This window comes from Montipora foliosa, chromosome 8, assembly GCF_036669935.1.
Source record: "Montipora foliosa isolate CH-2021 chromosome 8, ASM3666993v2, whole genome shotgun sequence".
Classification (NCBI taxonomy): domain Eukaryota; kingdom Metazoa; phylum Cnidaria; class Anthozoa; order Scleractinia; family Acroporidae; genus Montipora; species Montipora foliosa.
The window spans coordinates 33,164,523-33,183,461 of NC_090876.1; the positions used below are offsets into that span (position 1 = coordinate 33,164,523).

Here is an 18,939-nt window from a genome sequence, read left to right on the forward strand (position 1 = left end):
CTTTCTCGTTCTTATCTTTCACCCGTAATAAAATATACGCTCTTAAAGCGTTGTCAACGCGCCTTTTATATGCCATTTCCAGTTGTTTTATCCATGCGTCTCAACGATGACGTAACAATGTTTTTGCTCTAAATTTGAGTTCATTAACTCTAATTGTGAATAGAATACCATCACGACATTTCCGTCACTGATATAATTTTCGTTTGTGTACTGAACGTCCTCATACATACACGCCTTTTCTGTTTTTTAGCAAAATTATCCTCAGACAATCTTGGACAAAAAGGGTTGAGAAAATTTCTCAGCAGGGGTTACTTTACGCACTACGCCCTCAATATCGCACTCTAGTAGCTTCCCCCTCCCCCCCTTCAACCAATGTTGATAAGCCCAGGTTTGACATGCTTTGTTTTGCCTAGCAACATTGATCAGGGGGTGGGGGGGGCATTTCTGAACAAACACGAGAGTGAGATTGTCATAGTTGTGATTGCTGTTAGTCCAAAACCACAATTTTCTCAACAATTTTGTCCAAGATTGAAGGTCTCAATATTTTGCAAAATTTCACAAGGTCAGAGACTCAAAGACATAGACAAGGCGCCAACAGGAGCGCTTGTTGAGGTCCCAATCTGTAAGTAATGGTGGATAAAATATGAACGGGAGACCGTTTAGGGGCATTTAAAACCCCGAGGCCCTGGCAAGCCGTTTCAATAAGGCCCATCAAGGTCGGACGCGAACATGTTATCGTACTTGTGAAATGAAACAATAGATTGTGACTTTTACGTTAATCACGTGGGCGTGGAGTTGTCCCATAGGAGGTTTGAAATGTTAAGCATCGAATTTAGCCATTCATTCGCATAGAGCTTTTGTAGTAGAAACATAGTTGGTAGGTTTCGCTCTCCAGAGAGTAAAGAAGAAGAGGCCAGTGTAGTGTCGGAGCCACTCCAAAAGCAGCACCATACAACACTAAATGGGGTACAAAAGTCTTCCAGCAATGGCATTAGCGACGGCAAAATAAATGTGCAATGTCTGAACTTGTTGGAGTGGCCGGTCTCAAATGCGAAGATGTTCAAGATGTGACGGTTTCGGTAGAGCGCATGTCGCCATAAACACTAAACGTTTGGTTGACCAAACTGGTTTGTGAAGTGGCCAAGCAAAATGGAGAGCGTTATCTGCCCAATTTGCTTTATTTGTTACTTTGTGCGATCAACTGACATTTGCGTGAGACTGGAGGAGAGGATGCATTAAACTTTATGAACAAAGCACACAAGAGGAAGGTAAACTGTTACTTAATGGTTGTGATTGAAATATCAAACTTATGCAAACTTATGATTGATTGATAAACTTTGTACTATTTTACAGCCTCGTGTTTGTCAAAGTTAAGCATACTAATTAGGCGAGTTACAGATCTTTATAAAAAGTAATCCCATTCATAACTCAACTCATTAACCATTGATCAACCCCAGCCTTTCCCGGCTACCTATTCAATCCCTGCCCGTGCTTTCATACAGCTGCATTTTATCGGGACTTACACACCTATACATGTGACCCGAATAGTGCGTTCCTGTTGAGTGTCATTGTTATGAATTATTAATCAATTCTACAAAGTCTCCCCAAGGAATGCGATTTCACGGTATCGCTTACAATCGATTTGTCGTGTATGATTTATCCTGGTCACATCAAATCTTCACACCATTTTCCGACAGACAGCCACAGCTCAACTCCATATAGACATCGACGTTTCTTCTTTAGTTACATGTTGTGCGGCACAACAGCAGCTTCTGGAAATGAAAAGGAAACACACTAATAATATCGACCCCGCCAGGATTCGAACCTGGAATCCCCTGATTCGTAGTCAGATGCCTTATCCATTGGGCCACGGGGCCTTCAACTGTCGGTGCAACCTGCCCACAGAGTTTTTTGAGAAACAAGATCCCACTTTAAATTCATGGCGAAAATTTTCAATTGTGACTGACGTGAGGACTCTCTGCCTTCCTTCGGTGACTTGCTTCGGTGACGATTTTCAATGCAAAACGCGCGAGAAAGCAGGTTTACCCGGCAAATATTAATTGGGGCAAACACAACTACCATTCAACACTCAGGCCTGGATCATCAGCCTTAAACAGGATTTCTCCCCATCGCAAGGTCCAATAACAACATACACTACCGGCTGGCTTTGTAGTAAACCATTTTGGGCAGCTTTTTAACTTTGTCGCCATTTCTTCTTTTCTTGGGTAAGAGTTCATCAGTTGGTGGTTCCAACCGAATAAAGTTGAGGGCGTACTCTGAATCAATTCTGTAAGGTTGCCATTCCTATTGTTGAACGATTTTGCATATTTGATTTCACTGAGCTAGGCCAACGAAGTCAGGTAATGTTAGCGATGAATATTTCGTTTGACGGAAAGCTGATTGATGACGACCTTTCTCTTTGTGCGAAAGTGGCCTCGTGGCCTAATGGAGAAGGCGTCTGACTTCGGATCAGAAGATTCCAGGTTCGAGTCCTGGCGGGGTCGTGTGCTTGACTTTTGAATCCATTTTGCGCCACAAAGGCAGTGGCCCATCCTTTTACCTCAAAAGAACAATCTGCCTTCCATTGGGGATTTCCTTCAAAGGTCTTCGTCTTGCTCATCTTTTAAAGGAGAATTTCCTTAACTTCAATGACCAACTAAGCATCGGATCTAATTGCTCTAAAAGCAAAATCTAAGCGTTGTCTCAAATTCCACACGTTTCAACTTAAAGACGTCAAACGACAAAACTGTATATCAATTCGTAACTAAGTACAAAGTTTCGATTTTTTCCGACAACCATGGTATACCCTTTGACCATCATCTCTTCCCCTTCCGAGCAAGGTCTCAATATTTTGCAAAATTTCACAAGGTCAGAGACTCAAAGACATAGACAAGGCGCCAACAGGAGCGCTTGTTGAGGTCCCAATCTGTAAGTAATGGTGGATAAAATATGAACGGGAGACCGTTTAGGGGCATTTAAAACCCCGAGGCCCTGGCGAGCCGTTTCAATAAGGCCCATCAAGGTCGGACGCGAACATGTTATCGTACTTGTGAAATGAGACAATAGATTGTGACTTTTACGTTAATCACGTGGGCGTGGAGTTGTCCCATAGGAGGTTTGAAATGTTAAGCATCGAATTTAGCCATTCATTCGCATAGAGCTTTTGTAGTAGAAACATAGTTGGTAGGTTTCGCTCTCCAGAGAGTAAAGAAGAAGAGGCCAGTGTAGTGTCGGAGCCACTCCAAAAGCAGCACCATACAACACTAAATGGGGTACAAAAGTCTTCCAGCAATGGCATTAGCGACGGCAAAATAAATGTGCAATGTCTGAACTTGTTGGAGTGGCCGGTCTCAAATGCGAAGATGTTCAAGATGTGACGGTTTCGGTAGAGCACATGTCGCCATAAACACTAAAGGTTTGGTTGACCAAACTGGTTTGTGAAGTGGCCAAGCAAAATGGAGAGCGTTATCTGCCCAATTTGCTTTATTTGTTAGTTTGTGCGATCAACTGACATTTGCGTGAGACTGGAGGAGAGGATGCATTAAACTTTATGAACAAAGCACACAAGAGGAAGGTAAACTGTTACTTAATGGCTGTGATTGAAATATCAAACTTATGCAAACTTATGATTGATTGATAAACTTTGTACTATTTTACAGCCTCGTGTTTGTCAAAGTTAAGCATTTGATATTTCAATCACAACCATTAAGTAACAGCTGCATTTTATCGGGACTTACACACCTATACATGTGACCCGAATAGTGCGTTCCTGTTGAGTGTCATTGTTATGAATTATTAATCAATTCTACAAAGTCTCCCCAAGGAATGCGATTTCACGGTATCGCTTACAATCGATTTGTCGTGTATGATTTATCCTGGTCACATCAAATCTTCACACCATTTTCCGACAGACAGCCACAGCTCAACTCCATATAGACATCGACGTTCCATGACGTTTCTTCTTTAGTTACATGTTGTGCGGCACAACAGCAGCTTCTGGAAATGAAAAGGAAACACACTAATAATATCGACCCCGCCAGGATTCGAACCTGGAATCCCCTGATTCGTAGTCAGATGCCTTATCCATTGGGCCACGGGGCCTTCAACTGTCGGTACAACCTGCCCACAGACTTTTTTGAGAAACAAGATCCCACTTTAAATTCATGGCGAAAATTTTCAATTGTGACTGACGTGAGGACTCTCTGCCTTCCTTCGGTGACTTCCTTCGGTGACGATTTTCAATGCAAAACGCGCGAGAAAGCAGGTTTACCCGGCAAATATTAATTGGGGCAAACACAACTACCATTCAACACTCAGGCCTGGATCATCAGCCTTAAACAGGATTTCTCCCCATCGCAAGGTCCAATAACAACATACACTACCGGCTGGCTTTGTAGTAAACCATTTTGGGCAGCTTTTTAACTTTGTCGCCATTTCTTCTTTTCTTGGGTAAGAGTTCATCAGTTGGTGGTTCCAACCGAATAAAGTTGAGGGCGTACTCTGAATCAATTCTGTAAGGTTGCCATTCCTATTGTTGAACGATTTTGCATATTTGATTTCACTGAGCTAGGCCAACGAAGTCAGGTAATGTTAGCGATGAATATTTCGTTTGACGGAAAGCTGATTGATGACGACCTTTCTCTTTGTGCGAAAGTGGCCTCGTGGCCTAATGGAGAAGGCGTCTGACTTCGGATCAGAAGATTCCAGGTTCGAGTCCTGGCGGGGTCGTGTGCTTGACTTTTGAATCCATTTTGCGCCACAAAGGCAGTGGCCCATCCTTTTACCTCAAAAGAACAATCTGCCTTCCATTGGGGATTTCCTTCAAAGGTCTTCGTCTTGCTCATCTTTTAAAGGAGAATTTCCTTAACTTCAATGACCAACTAAGCATCGGATCTAATTGCTCTAAAAGCAAAATCTAAGCGTTGTCTCAAATTCCACACGTTTCAACTTAAAGACGTCAAACGACAAAACTGAATATCAATTCGTAACTAAGTACAAAGTTTCGATTTTTTCCGACAACCATGGTATACCCTTCGACCATCATCTCTTCCCCTTCCGAGCAAGGTCTCAATATTTTGCGAAATTTCACAAGGTCAGAGACTCAAAGACATAGATAAGGCGCCAACAGGAGCGCTTGTTGGGGTCCCAATCTGTAAGTAATGGTGGATAAAATATGAACGGGAGACCGTTTAGGGGCATTTAAAACCCCGAGGCCCTGGCAAGCCGTTTCAATAAGGCCCATCAAGGTCGGACGCGAACATGTTATCGTACTTGTGAAATGAAACAATAGATTGTGACTTTTACGTTAATCACGTGGGCGTGGAGTTGTCCCATAGGAGGTTTGAAATGTTAAGCATCGAATTTAGCCATTCATTCGCATAGAGCTTTTGTAGTAGAAACATAGTTGGTAGGTTTCGCTCTCCAGAGAGTAAAGAAGAAGAGGCCAGTGTAGTGTCGGAGCCACTCCAAAAGCAGCACCATACAACACTAAATGGGGTACAAAAGTCTTCCAGCAATGGCATTAGCGACGGCAAAATAAATGTGCAATGTCTGAACTTGTTGGAGTGGCCGGTCTCAAATGCGAAGATGTTCAAGATGTGACGGTTTCGGTAGAGCACATGTCGCCAAATACACTAAACCTTTGGTTGAGCAAACTGGTTTGTGAAGTGGCCAAGCAAAATGGAGAGCGTTATCTGCCCAATTTGCTTTATTTGTTAGTTTGTGCGATCAACTGACATTTGCGTGAGACTGGAGGAGAGGATGCATTAAACTTTATGAACAAAGCACACAAGAGGAAGGTAAACTGTTACTTAATGGTTGTGATTGAAATATCAAACTTATGCAAACTTATGATTGATTGATAAACTTTGTACTATTTTACAGCCTCGTGTTTGTCAAAGTTAAGCATACTAATTAGGCGAGTTACAGATCTTTATAAGAAGTAATCCCATTCATAACTCAACTAATTAACCATTGATCAACCCCAGCCTTTCCCTGCTACCTATTCAATCCCTGCCCGTGCTTTCATACAGCTGCATTTTATCGGGACTTACACACCTATACATGTGACCCGAATAGTGCGTTCCTGTTGAGTGTCATTGTTATGAATTATTAATCAATTCTACAAAGTCTCTCCAAGGAATGCGATTTCACGGAATCGCTTACAATCGATTTGTCGTGTATGATTTATCCTGGTCACATCAAATCTTCACACCATTTTCCGACAGACAGCCACAGCTCAACTCCATATAGACATCGACGTTCCATGACGTTTCTTCTTTAGTTACATGTTGTGCGGCACAACAGCAGCTTCTGGAAATGAAAAGGAAACACACTAATAATATCGACCCCGCCAGGATTCGAACCTGGAATCCCCTGATTCGTAGTCAGATGCCTTATCCATTGGGCCACGGGGCCTTCAACTGTCGGTACAACCTGCCCACAGACTTTTTTGAGAAACAAGATCCCACTTTAAATTCATGGCGAAAATTTTCAATTGTGACTGACGTGAGGACTCTCTGCCTTCCTTCGGTGACTTCCTTCGGTGACGATTTTCAATGCAAAACGCGCGAGAAAGCAGGTTTACCCGGCAAATATTAATTGGGGCAAACACAACTACCATTCAACACTCAGGCCTGGATCATCAGCCTTAAACAGGATTTCTCCCCATCGCAAGGTCCAATAACAACATACACTACCGGCTGGCTTTGTAGTAAACCATTTTGGGCAGCTTTTTAACTTTGTCGCCATTTCTTCTTTTCTTGGGTAAGAGTTCATCAGTTGGTGGTTCCAACCGAATAAAGTTGAGGGCGTACTCTGAATCAATTCTGTAAGGTTGCCATTCCTATTGTTGAACGATTTTGCATATTTGATTTCACTGAGCTAGGCCAACGAAGTCAGGTAATGTTAGCGATGAATATTTCGTTTGACGGAAAGGTGATTGATGACGACCTTTCTCTTTGTGCGAAAGTGGCCTCGTGGCCTAATGGAGAAGGCGTCTGACTTCGGATCAGAAGATTCCAGGTTCGAGTCCTGGCGGGGTCGTGTGCTTGACTTTTGAATCCATTTTGCGCCACAAAGGCAGTGGCCCATCCTTTTACCTCAAAAGAACAATCTGCCTTCCATTGGGGATTTCCTTCAAAGGTCTTCGTCTTGCTCATCTTTTAAAGGAGAATTTCCTTAACTTCAATGACCAACTAAGCATCGGATCTAATTGCTCTGAAAGCAAAATCTAAGCGTTGTCTCAAATTCCACACGTTTAAACTTAAAGACGTCAAACGACAAAACTGTATATCAATTCGTAACTAAGTACAAAGTTTCGATTTTTTCCGACAACCATGGTATACCCTTTGACCATCATCTCTTCCCCTTCCGAGCAAGGTCTCAATATTTTGCAAAATTTCACAAGGTCAGAGACTCAAAGACATAGACAAGGCGCCAACAGGAGCGCTTGTTGAGGTCCCAATCTGTAAGTAATGGTGGATAAAATATGAACGGGAGACCGTTTAGGGGCATTTAAAACCCCGAGGCCCTGGCGAGCCGTTTCAATAAGGCCCATCAAGGTCGGACGCGAACATGTTATCGTACTTGTGAAATGAAACAATAGATTGTGACTTTTACGTTAATCACGTGGGCGTGGAGTTGTCCCATAGGAGGTTTGAAATGTTAAGCATCGAATTTAGCCATTCATTCGCATAGAGCTTTTGTAGTAGAAACATAGTTGGTAGGTTTCGCTCTCCAGAGAGTAAAGAAGAAGAGGCCAGTGTAGTGTCGGAGCCACTCCAAAAGCAGCACCATACAACACTAAATGGGGTACAAAAGTCTTCCAGCAATGGCATTAGCGACGGCAAAATAAATGTGCAATGTCTGAACTTGTTGGAGTGGCCGGTCTCAAATGCGAAGATGTTCAAGATGTGACGGTTTCGGTAGAGCACATGTCGCCATAAACACTAAAGGTTTGGTTGACCAAACTGGTTTGTGAAGTGGCCAAGCAAAATGGAGAGCGTTATCTGCCCAATTTGCTTTATTTGTTAGTTTGTGCGATCAACTGACATTTGCGTGAGACTGGAGGAGAGGATGCATTAAACTTTATGAACAAAGCACACAAGAGGAAGGTAAACTGTTACTTAATGGCTGTGATTGAAATATCAAACTTATGCAAACTTATGATTGATTGATAAACTTTGTACTATTTTACAGCCTCGTGTTTGTCAAAGTTAAGCATTTGATATTTCAATCACAACCATTAAGTAACAGCTGCATTTTATCGGGACTTACACACCTATACATGTGACCCGAATAGTGCGTTCCTGTTGAGTGTCATTGTTATGAATTATTAATCAATTCTACAAAGTCTCCCCAAGGAATGCGATTTCACGGTATCGCTTACAATCGATTTGTCGTGTATGATTTATCCTGGTCACATCAAATCTTCACACCATTTTCCGACAGACAGCCACAGCTCAACTCCATATAGACATCGACGTTCCATGACGTTTCTTCTTTAGTTACATGTTGTGCGGCACAACAGCAGCTTCTGGAAATGAAAAGGAAACACACTAATAATATCGACCCCGCCAGGATTCGAACCTGGAATCCCCTGATTCGTAGTCAGATGCCTTATCCATTGGGCCACGGGGCCTTCAACTGTCGGTACAACCTGCCCACAGACTTTTTTGAGAAACAAGATCCCACTTTAAATTCATGGCGAAAATTTTCAATTGTGACTGACGTGAGGACTCTCTGCCTTCCTTCGGTGACTTCCTTCGGTGACGATTTTCAATGCAAAACGCGCGAGAAAGCAGGTTTACCCGGCAAATATTAATTGGGGCAAACACAACTACCATTCAACACTCAGGCCTGGATCATCAGCCTTAAACAGGATTTCTCCCCATCGCAAGGTCCAATAACAACATACACTACCGGCTGGCTTTGTAGTAAACCATTTTGGGCAGCTTTTTAACTTTGTCGCCATTTCTTCTTTTCTTGGGTAAGAGTTCATCAGTTGGTGGTTCCAACCGAATAAAGTTGAGGGCGTACTCTGAATCAATTCTGTAAGGTTGCCATTCCTATTGTTGAACGATTTTGCATATTTGATTTCACTGAGCTAGGCCAACGAAGTCAGGTAATGTTAGCGATGAATATTTCGTTTGACGGAAAGCTGATTGATGACGACCTTTCTCTTTGTGCGAAAGTGGCCTCGTGGCCTAATGGAGAAGGCGTCTGACTTCGGATCAGAAGATTCCAGGTTCGAGTCCTGGCGGGGTCGTGTGCTTGACTTTTGAATCCATTTTGCGCCACAAAGGCAGTGGCCCATCCTTTTACCTCAAAAGAACAATCTGCCTTCCATTGGGGATTTCCTTCAAAGGTCTTCGTCTTGCTCATCTTTTAAAGGAGAATTTCCTTAACTTCAATGACCAACTAAGCATCGGATCTAATTGCTCTAAAAGCAAAATCTAAGCGTTGTCTCAAATTCCACACGTTTCAACTTAAAGACGTCAAACGACAAAACTGAATATCAATTCGTAACTAAGTACAAAGTTTCGATTTTTTCCGACAACCATGGTATACCCTTCGACCATCATCTCTTCCCCTTCCGAGCAAGGTCTCAATATTTTGCGAAATTTCACAAGGTCAGAGACTCAAAGACATAGATAAGGCGCCAACAGGAGCGCTTGTTGGGGTCCCAATCTGTAAGTAATGGTGGATAAAATATGAACGGGAGACCGTTTAGGGGCATTTAAAACCCCGAGGCCCTGGCAAGCCGTTTCAATAAGGCCCATCAAGGTCGGACGCGAACATGTTATCGTACTTGTGAAATGAAACAATAGATTGTGACTTTTACGTTAATCACGTGGGCGTGGAGTTGTCCCATAGGAGGTTTGAAATGTTAAGCATCGAATTTAGCCATTCATTCGCATAGAGCTTTTGTAGTAGAAACATAGTTGGTAGGTTTCGCTCTCCAGAGAGTAAAGAAGAAGAGGCCAGTGTAGTGTCGGAGCCACTCCAAAAGCAGCACCATACAACACTAAATGGGGTACAAAAGTCTTCCAGCAATGGCATTAGCGACGGCAAAATAAATGTGCAATGTCTGAACTTGTTGGAGTGGCCGGTCTCAAATGCGAAGATGTTCAAGATGTGACGGTTTCGGTAGAGCACATGTCGCCAAATACACTAAACCTTTGGTTGAGCAAACTGGTTTGTGAAGTGGCCAAGCAAAATGGAGAGCGTTATCTGCCCAATTTGCTTTATTTGTTAGTTTGTGCGATCAACTGACATTTGCGTGAGACTGGAGGAGAGGATGCATTAAACTTTATGAACAAAGCACACAAGAGGAAGGTAAACTGTTACTTAATGGTTGTGATTGAAATATCAAACTTATGCAAACTTATGATTGATTGATAAACTTTGTACTATTTTACAGCCTCGTGTTTGTCAAAGTTAAGCATACTAATTAGGCGAGTTACAGATCTTTATAAGAAGTAATCCCATTCATAACTCAACTAATTAACCATTGATCAACCCCAGCCTTTCCCTGCTACCTATTCAATCCCTGCCCGTGCTTTCATACAGCTGCATTTTATCGGGACTTACACACCTATACATGTGACCCGAATAGTGCGTTCCTGTTGAGTGTCATTGTTATGAATTATTAATCAATTCTACAAAGTCTCTCCAAGGAATGCGATTTCACGGAATCGCTTACAATCGATTTGTCGTGTATGATTTATCCTGGTCACATCAAATCTTCACACCATTTTCCGACAGACAGCCACAGCTCAACTCCATATAGACATCGACGTTCCATGACGTTTCTTCTTTAGTTACATGTTGTGCGGCACAACAGCAGCTTCTGGAAATGAAAAGGAAACACACTAATAATATCGACCCCGCCAGGATTCGAACCTGGAATCCCCTGATTCGTAGTCAGATGCCTTATCCATTGGGCCACGGGGCCTTCAACTGTCGGTACAACCTGCCCACAGACTTTTTTGAGAAACAAGATCCCACTTTAAATTCATGGCGAAAATTTTCAATTGTGACTGACGTGAGGACTCTCTGCCTTCCTTCGGTGACTTCCTTCGGTGACGATTTTCAATGCAAAACGCGCGAGAAAGCAGGTTTACCCGGCAAATATTAATTGGGGCAAACACAACTACCATTCAACACTCAGGCCTGGATCATCAGCCTTAAACAGGATTTCTCCCCATCGCAAGGTCCAATAACAACATACACTACCGGCTGGCTTTGTAGTAAACCATTTTGGGCAGCTTTTTAACTTTGTCGCCATTTCTTCTTTTCTTGGGTAAGAGTTCATCAGTTGGTGGTTCCAACCGAATAAAGTTGAGGGCGTACTCTGAATCAATTCTGTAAGGTTGCCATTCCTATTGTTGAACGATTTTGCATATTTGATTTCACTGAGCTAGGCCAACGAAGTCAGGTAATGTTAGCGATGAATATTTCGTTTGACGGAAAGGTGATTGATGACGACCTTTCTCTTTGTGCGAAAGTGGCCTCGTGGCCTAATGGAGAAGGCGTCTGACTTCGGATCAGAAGATTCCAGGTTCGAGTCCTGGCGGGGTCGTGTGCTTGACTTTTGAATCCATTTTGCGCCACAAAGGCAGTGGCCCATCCTTTTACCTCAAAAGAACAATCTGCCTTCCATTGGGGATTTCCTTCAAAGGTCTTCGTCTTGCTCATCTTTTAAAGGAGAATTTCCTTAACTTCAATGACCAACTAAGCATCGGATCTAATTGCTCTGAAAGCAAAATCTAAGCGTTGTCTCAAATTCCACACGTTTAAACTTAAAGACGTCAAACGACAAAACTGTATATCAATTCGTAACTAAGTACAAAGTTTCGATTTTTTCCGACAACCATGGTATACCCTTTGACCATCATCTCTTCCCCTTCCGAGCAAGGTCTCAATATTTTGCAAAATTTCACAAGGTCAGAGACTCAAAGACATAGACAAGGCGCCAACAGGAGCGCTTGTTGAGGTCCCAATCTGTAAGTAATGGTGGATAAAATATGAACGGGAGACCGTTTAGGGGCATTTAAAACCCCGAGGCCCTGGCGAGCCGTTTCAATAAGGCCCATCAAGGTCGGACGCGAACATGTTATCGTACTTGTGAAATGAAACAATAGATTGTGACTTTTACGTTAATCACGTGGGCGTGGAGTTGTCCCATAGGAGGTTTGAAATGTTAAGCATCGAATTTAGCCATTCATTCGCATAGAGCTTTTGTAGTAGAAACATAGTTGGTAGGTTTCGCTCTCCAGAGAGTAAAGAAGAAGAGGCCAGTGTAGTGTCGGAGCCACTCCAAAAGCAGCACCATACAACACTAAATGGGGTACAAAAGTCTTCCAGCAATGGCATTAGCGACGGCAAAATAAATGTGCAATGTCTGAACTTGTTGGAGTGGCCGGTCTCAAATGCGAAGATGTTCAAGATGTGACGGTTTCGGTAGAGCACATGTCGCCATAAACACTAAAGGTTGGTTGACCAAACTGGTTTGTGAAGTGGCCAAGCAAAATGGAGAGCGTTATCTGCCCAATTTGCTTTATTTGTTAGTTTGTGCGATCAACTGACATTTGCGTGAGACTGGAGGAGAGGATGCATTAAACTTTATGAACAAAGCACACAAGAGGAAGGTAAACTGTTACTTAATGGCTGTGATTGAAATATCAAACTTATGCAAACTTATGATTGATTGATAAACTTTGTACTATTTTACAGCCTCGTGTTTGTCAAAGTTAAGCATTTGATATTTCAATCACAACCATTAAGTAACAGCTGCATTTTATCGGGACTTACACACCTATACATGTGACCCGAATAGTGCGTTCCTGTTGAGTGTCATTGTTATGAATTATTAATCAATTCTACAAAGTCTCCCCAAGGAATGCGATTTCACGGTATCGCTTACAATCGATTTGTCGTGTATGATTTATCCTGGTCACATCAAATCTTCACACCATTTTCCGACAGACAGCCACAGCTCAACTCCATATAGACATCGACGTTCCATGACGTTTCTTCTTTAGTTACATGTTGTGCGGCACAACAGCAGCTTCTGGAAATGAAAAGGAAACACACTAATAATATCGACCCCGCCAGGATTCGAACCTGGAATCCCCTGATTCGTAGTCAGATGCCTTATCCATTGGGCCACGGGGCCTTCAACTGTCGGTACAACCTGCCCACAGACTTTTTTGAGAAACAAGATCCCACTTTAAATTCATGGCGAAAATTTTCAATTGTGACTGACGTGAGGACTCTCTGCCTTCCTTCGGTGACTTCCTTCGGTGACGATTTTCAATGCAAAACGCGCGAGAAAGCAGGTTTACCCGGCAAATATTAATTGGGGCAAACACAACTACCATTCAACACTCAGGCCTGGATCATCAGCCTTAAACAGGATTTCTCCCCATCGCAAGGTCCAATAACAACATACACTACCGGCTGGCTTTGTAGTAAACCATTTTGGGCAGCTTTTTAACTTTGTCGCCATTTCTTCTTTTCTTGGGTAAGAGTTCATCAGTTGGTGGTTCCAACCGAATAAAGTTGAGGGCGTACTCTGAATCAATTCTGTAAGGTTGCCATTCCTATTGTTGAACGATTTTGCATATTTGATTTCACTGAGCTAGGCCAACGAAGTCAGGTAATGTTAGCGATGAATATTTCGTTTGACGGAAAGCTGATTGATGACGACCTTTCTCTTTGTGCGAAAGTGGCCTCGTGGCCTAATGGAGAAGGCGTCTGACTTCGGATCAGAAGATTCCAGGTTCGAGTCCTGGCGGGGTCGTGTGCTTGACTTTTGAATCCATTTTGCGCCACAAAGGCAGTGGCCCATCCTTTTACCTCAAAAGAACAATCTGCCTTCCATTGGGGATTTCCTTCAAAGGTCTTCGTCTTGCTCATCTTTTAAAGGAGAATTTCCTTAACTTCAATGACCAACTAAGCATCGGATCTAATTGCTCTAAAAGCAAAATCTAAGCGTTGTCTCAAATTCCACACGTTTCAACTTAAAGACGTCAAACGACAAAACTGAATATCAATTCGTAACTAAGTACAAAGTTTCGATTTTTTCCGACAACCATGGTATACCCTTCGACCATCATCTCTTCCCCTTCCGAGCAAGGTCTCAATATTTTGCGAAATTTCACAAGGTCAGAGACTCAAAGACATAGATAAGGCGCCAACAGGAGCGCTTGTTGGGGTCCCAATCTGTAAGTAATGGTGGATAAAATATGAACGGGAGACCGTTTAGGGGCATTTAAAACCCCGAGGCCCTGGCAAGCCGTTTCAATAAGGCCCATCAAGGTCGGACGCGAACATGTTATCGTACTTGTGAAATGAAACAATAGATTGTGACTTTTACGTTAATCACGTGGGCGTGGAGTTGTCCCATAGGAGGTTTGAAATGTTAAGCATCGAATTTAGCCATTCATTCGCATAGAGCTTTTGTAGTAGAAACATAGTTGGTAGGTTTCGCTCTCCAGAGAGTAAAGAAGAAGAGGCCAGTGTAGTGTCGGAGCCACTCCAAAAGCAGCACCATACAACACTAAATGGGGTACAAAAGTCTTCCAGCAATGGCATTAGCGACGGCAAAATAAATGTGCAATGTCTGAACTTGTTGGAGTGGCCGGTCTCAAATGCGAAGATGTTCAAGATGTGACGGTTTCGGTAGAGCACATGTCGCCAAATACACTAAACCTTTGGTTGAGCAAACTGGTTTGTGAAGTGGCCAAGCAAAATGGAGAGCGTTATCTGCCCAATTTGCTTTATTTGTTAGTTTGTGCGATCAACTGACATTTGCGTGAGACTGGAGGAGAGGATGCATTAAACTTTATGAACAAAGCACACAAGAGGAAGGTAAACTGTTACTTAATGGTTGTGATTGAAATATCAAACTTATGCAAACTTATGATTGATTGATAAACTTTGTACTATTTTACAGCCTCGTGTTTGTCAAAGTTAAGCATACTAATTAGGCGAGTTACAGATCTTTATAAGAAGTAATCCCATTCATAACTCAACTAATTAACCATTGATCAACCCCAGCCTTTCCCTGCTACCTATTCAATCCCTGCCCGTGCTTTCATACAGCTGCATTTTATCGGGACTTACACACCTATACATGTGACCCGAATAGTGCGTTCCTGTTGAGTGTCATTGTTATGAATTATTAATCAATTCTACAAAGTCTCTCCAAGGAATGCGATTTCACGGAATCGCTTACAATCGATTTGTCGTGTATGATTTATCCTGGTCACATCAAATCTTCACACCATTTTCCGACAGACAGCCACAGCTCAACTCCATATAGACATCGACGTTCCATGACGTTTCTTCTTTAGTTACATGTTGTGCGGCACAACAGCAGCTTCTGGAAATGAAAAGGAAACACACTAATAATATCGACCCCGCCAGGATTCGAACCTGGAATCCCCTGATTCGTAGTCAGATGCCTTATCCATTGGGCCACGGGGCCTTCAACTGTCGGTACAACCTGCCCACAGACTTTTTTGAGAAACAAGATCCCACTTTAAATTCATGGCGAAAATTTTCAATTGTGACTAACGTGAGGACTCTCTGCCTTCCTTCGGTGACTTCCTTCGGTGACGATTTTCAATGCAAAACGCGCGAGAAAGCAGGTTTACCCGGCAAATATTAATTGGGGCAAACACAACTACCATTCAACACTCAGGCCTGGATCATCAGCCTTAAACAGGATTTCTCCCCATCGCAAGGTCCAATAACAACATACACTACCGGCTGGCTTTGTAGTAAACCATTTTGGGCAGCTTTTTAACTTTGTCGCCATTTCTTCTTTTCTTGGGTAAGAGTTCATCAGTTGGTGGTTCCAACCGAATAAAGTTGAGGGCGTACTCTGAATCAATTCTGTAAGGTTGCCATTCCTATTGTTGAACGATTTTGCATATTTGATTTCACTGAGCTAGGCCAACGAAGTCAGGTAATGTTAGCGATGAATATTTCGTTTGACGGAAAGCTGATTGATGACGACCTTTCTCTTTGTGCGAAAGTGGCCTCGTGGCCTAATGGAGAAGGCGTCTGACTTCGGATCAGAAGATTCCAGGTTCGAGTCCTGGCGGGGTCGTGTGCTTGACTTTTGAATCCATTTTGCGCCACAAAGGCAGTGGCCCATCCTTTTACCTCAAAAGAACAATCTGCCTTCCATTGGGGATTTCCTTCAAAGGTCTTCGTCTTGCTCATCTTTTAAAGGAGAATTTCCTTAACTTCAATGACCAACTAAGCATCGGATCTAATTGCTCTGAAAGCAAAATCTAAGCGTTGTCTCAAATTCCACACGTTTAAACTTAAAGACGTCAAACGACAAAACTGTATATCAATTCGTAACTAAGTACAAAGTTTCGATTTTTTCCGACAACCATTGTATACCCTTTGACCATCATCTCTTCCCCTTCCGAGCAAGGTCTCAATATTTTGCAAAATTTCACAAGGTCAGAGACTCAAAGACATAGACAAGGCGCCAACAGGAGCGCTTGTTGAGGTCCCAATCTGTAAGTAATGGTGGATAAAATATGAACGGGAGACCGTTTAGGGGCATTTAAAACCCCGAGGCCCTGGCGAGCCGTTTCAATAAGGCCCATCAAGGTCGGACGCGAACATGTTATCGTACTTGTGAAATGAAACAATAGATTGTGACTTTTACGTTAATCACGTGGGCGTGGAGTTGTCCCATAGGAGGTTTGAAATGTTAAGCATCGAATTTAGCCATTCATTCGCATAGAGCTTTTGTAGTAGAAACATAGTTGGTAGGTTTCGCTCTCCAGAGAGTAAAGAAGAAGAGGCCAGTGTAGTGTCGGAGCCACTCCAAAAGCAGCACCATACAACACTAAATGGGGTACAAAAGTCTTCCAGCAATGGCATTAGCGACGGCAAAATAAATGTGCAATGTCTGAACTTGTTGGAGTGGCCGGTCTCAAATGCGAAGATGTTCAAGATGTGACGGTTTCGGTAGAGCACATGTCGCCATAAACACTAAAGGTTTGGTTGACCAAACTGGTTTGTGAAGTGGCCAAGCAAAATGGAGAGCGTTATCTGCCCAATTTGCTTTATTTGTTAGTTTGTGCGATCAACTGACATTTGCGTGAGACTGGAGGAGAGGATGCATTAAACTTTATGAACAAAGCACACAAGAGGAAGGTAAACTGTTACTTAATGGCTGTGATTGAAATATCAAACTTATGCAAACTTATGATTGATTGATAAACTTTGTACTATTTTACAGCCTCGTGTTTGTCAAAGTTAAGCATTTGATATTTCAATCACAACCATTAAGTAACAGCTGCATTTTATCGGGACTTACACACCTATACATGTGACCCGAATAGTGCGTTCCTGTTGAGTGTCATTGTTATGAATTATTAATCAATTCTACAAAGTCTCCCCAAGGAATGCGATTTCACGGTATCGCTTACAATCGATTTGTCGTGTATGATTTATCCTGGTCACATCAAATCTTCACACCATTTTCCGACAGACAGCCACAGCTCAACTCCATATAGACATCGACGTTCCATGACGTTTCTTCTTTAGTTACATGTTGTGCGGCACAACAGCAGCTTCTGGAAATGAAAAGGAAACACACTAATAATATCGACCCCGCCAGGATTCGAACCTGGAATCCCCTGATTCGTAGTCAGATGCCTTATCCATTGGGCCACGGGGCCTTCAACTGTCGGTACAACCTGCCCACAGACTTTTTTGAGAAACAAGATCCCACTTTAAATTCATGGCGAAAATTTTCAATTGTGACTGACGTGAGGACTCTCTGCCTTCCTTCGGTGACTTCCTTCGGTGACGATTTTCAATGCAAAACGCGCGAGAAAGCAGGTTTACCCGGCAAATATTAATTGGGGCAAACACAACTACCATTCAACACTCAGGCCTGGATCATCAGCCTTAAACAGGATTTCTCCCCATCGCAAGGTCCAATAACAACATACACTACCGGCTGGCTTTGTAGTAAACCATTTTGGGCAGCTTTTTAACTTTGTCGCCATTTCTTCTTTTCTTGGGTAAGAGTTCATCAGTTGGTGGTTCCAACCGAATAAAGTTGAGGGCGTACTCTGAATCAATTCTGTAAGGTTGCCATTCCTATTGTTGAACGATTTTGCATATTTGATTTCACTGAGCTAGGCCAACGAAGTCAGGTAATGTTAGCGATGAATATTTCGTTTGACGGAAAGGTGATTGATGACGACCTTTCTCTTTGTGCGAAAGTGGCCTCGTGGCCTAATGGAGAAGGCGTCTGACTTCGGATCAGAAGATTCCAGGTTCGAGTCCTGGCGGGGTCGTGTGCTTGACTTTTGAATCCATTTTGCGCCACAAAGGCAGTGGCCCATCCTTTTACCTCAAAAGAACAATCTGCCTTCCATTGGGGATTTCCTTCAAAGGTCTTCGTCTTGCTCATCTTTTAAAGGAGAATTTCCTTAACTTCAATGACCAACTAAGCATCGGATCTAATTGCTCTGAAAGCAAAATCTAAGCGTTGTCTCAAATTCCACACGTTTCAACTTAAAGACGTCAAACGACAAAACTGAATATCAATTCGTAACTAAGTACAAAGTTTCGATTTTTTCCGACATCCATGGTATACCCTTTGACCATCATCTCTTCCCCTTCCGAGCAAGGTCTCAATATTTTGCGAAATTTCACAAGGTCAGAGACTCAAAGACATAGACAAGGCGCCAACAGGAGCGCTTGTTGAGGTCCCAATCTGTAAGTAATGGTGGATAAAATATGAACGGGAGACCGTTTAGGGGCATTTAAAACCCCGAGGCCCTGGCAAGCCGTTTCAATAAGGCCCATCAAGGTCGGACGCGCACATGTTATCGTACTTGTAAAATGAAACAATAGATTGTGACTTTTACGTTAATCACGTGGGCG

At 42.7% G+C, this 18,939-nt stretch overlaps 16 non-coding genes across 16 annotated transcripts; 8 read left to right on the top strand and 8 right to left on the bottom strand.

Moving 5' to 3' along the window:
* Positions 1-1,804: 1,804 nt before the first annotated feature.
* Positions 1,805-1,877, bottom strand: Trnar-acg (transfer RNA arginine (anticodon ACG)). The gene has a single exon. It is a non-coding gene; the product is annotated as a tRNA-Arg (tRNA).
* A 554-nt stretch (positions 1,878-2,431) lies between these two features.
* Trnar-ucg (transfer RNA arginine (anticodon UCG)) lies at positions 2,432-2,504 on the top strand. Its single transcript has one exon. It is a non-coding gene; the product is annotated as a tRNA-Arg (tRNA).
* Positions 2,505-4,028: 1,524 nt separating this feature from the next.
* Positions 4,029-4,101, bottom strand: Trnar-acg (transfer RNA arginine (anticodon ACG)). Its single transcript has one exon. It is a non-coding gene; the product is annotated as a tRNA-Arg (tRNA).
* A 554-nt stretch (positions 4,102-4,655) lies between these two features.
* Positions 4,656-4,728, top strand: Trnar-ucg (transfer RNA arginine (anticodon UCG)). Its single transcript has one exon. It is a non-coding gene; the product is annotated as a tRNA-Arg (tRNA).
* Positions 4,729-6,344: 1,616 nt separating this feature from the next.
* Positions 6,345-6,417, bottom strand: Trnar-acg (transfer RNA arginine (anticodon ACG)). Its single transcript has one exon. It is a non-coding gene; the product is annotated as a tRNA-Arg (tRNA).
* Positions 6,418-6,971: 554 nt separating this feature from the next.
* Positions 6,972-7,044, top strand: Trnar-ucg (transfer RNA arginine (anticodon UCG)). Its single transcript has one exon. It is a non-coding gene; the product is annotated as a tRNA-Arg (tRNA).
* Positions 7,045-8,568: 1,524 nt separating this feature from the next.
* On the bottom strand, positions 8,569-8,641 carry Trnar-acg (transfer RNA arginine (anticodon ACG)). The gene has a single exon. It is a non-coding gene; the product is annotated as a tRNA-Arg (tRNA).
* Positions 8,642-9,195: 554 nt separating this feature from the next.
* Trnar-ucg (transfer RNA arginine (anticodon UCG)) lies at positions 9,196-9,268 on the top strand. Its single transcript has one exon. It is a non-coding gene; the product is annotated as a tRNA-Arg (tRNA).
* Positions 9,269-10,884: 1,616 nt separating this feature from the next.
* Trnar-acg (transfer RNA arginine (anticodon ACG)) lies at positions 10,885-10,957 on the bottom strand. Its single transcript has one exon. It is a non-coding gene; the product is annotated as a tRNA-Arg (tRNA).
* Positions 10,958-11,511: 554 nt separating this feature from the next.
* On the top strand, positions 11,512-11,584 carry Trnar-ucg (transfer RNA arginine (anticodon UCG)). Its single transcript has one exon. It is a non-coding gene; the product is annotated as a tRNA-Arg (tRNA).
* A 1,523-nt stretch (positions 11,585-13,107) lies between these two features.
* Positions 13,108-13,180, bottom strand: Trnar-acg (transfer RNA arginine (anticodon ACG)). Its single transcript has one exon. It is a non-coding gene; the product is annotated as a tRNA-Arg (tRNA).
* A 554-nt stretch (positions 13,181-13,734) lies between these two features.
* Trnar-ucg (transfer RNA arginine (anticodon UCG)) lies at positions 13,735-13,807 on the top strand. The gene has a single exon. It is a non-coding gene; the product is annotated as a tRNA-Arg (tRNA).
* Positions 13,808-15,423: 1,616 nt separating this feature from the next.
* On the bottom strand, positions 15,424-15,496 carry Trnar-acg (transfer RNA arginine (anticodon ACG)). Its single transcript has one exon. It is a non-coding gene; the product is annotated as a tRNA-Arg (tRNA).
* A 554-nt stretch (positions 15,497-16,050) lies between these two features.
* Positions 16,051-16,123, top strand: Trnar-ucg (transfer RNA arginine (anticodon UCG)). Its single transcript has one exon. It is a non-coding gene; the product is annotated as a tRNA-Arg (tRNA).
* A 1,524-nt stretch (positions 16,124-17,647) lies between these two features.
* Trnar-acg (transfer RNA arginine (anticodon ACG)) lies at positions 17,648-17,720 on the bottom strand. The gene has a single exon. It is a non-coding gene; the product is annotated as a tRNA-Arg (tRNA).
* Positions 17,721-18,274: 554 nt separating this feature from the next.
* Positions 18,275-18,347, top strand: Trnar-ucg (transfer RNA arginine (anticodon UCG)). The gene has a single exon. It is a non-coding gene; the product is annotated as a tRNA-Arg (tRNA).
* The last annotated feature ends 592 nt before the right edge of the window (positions 18,348-18,939 follow it).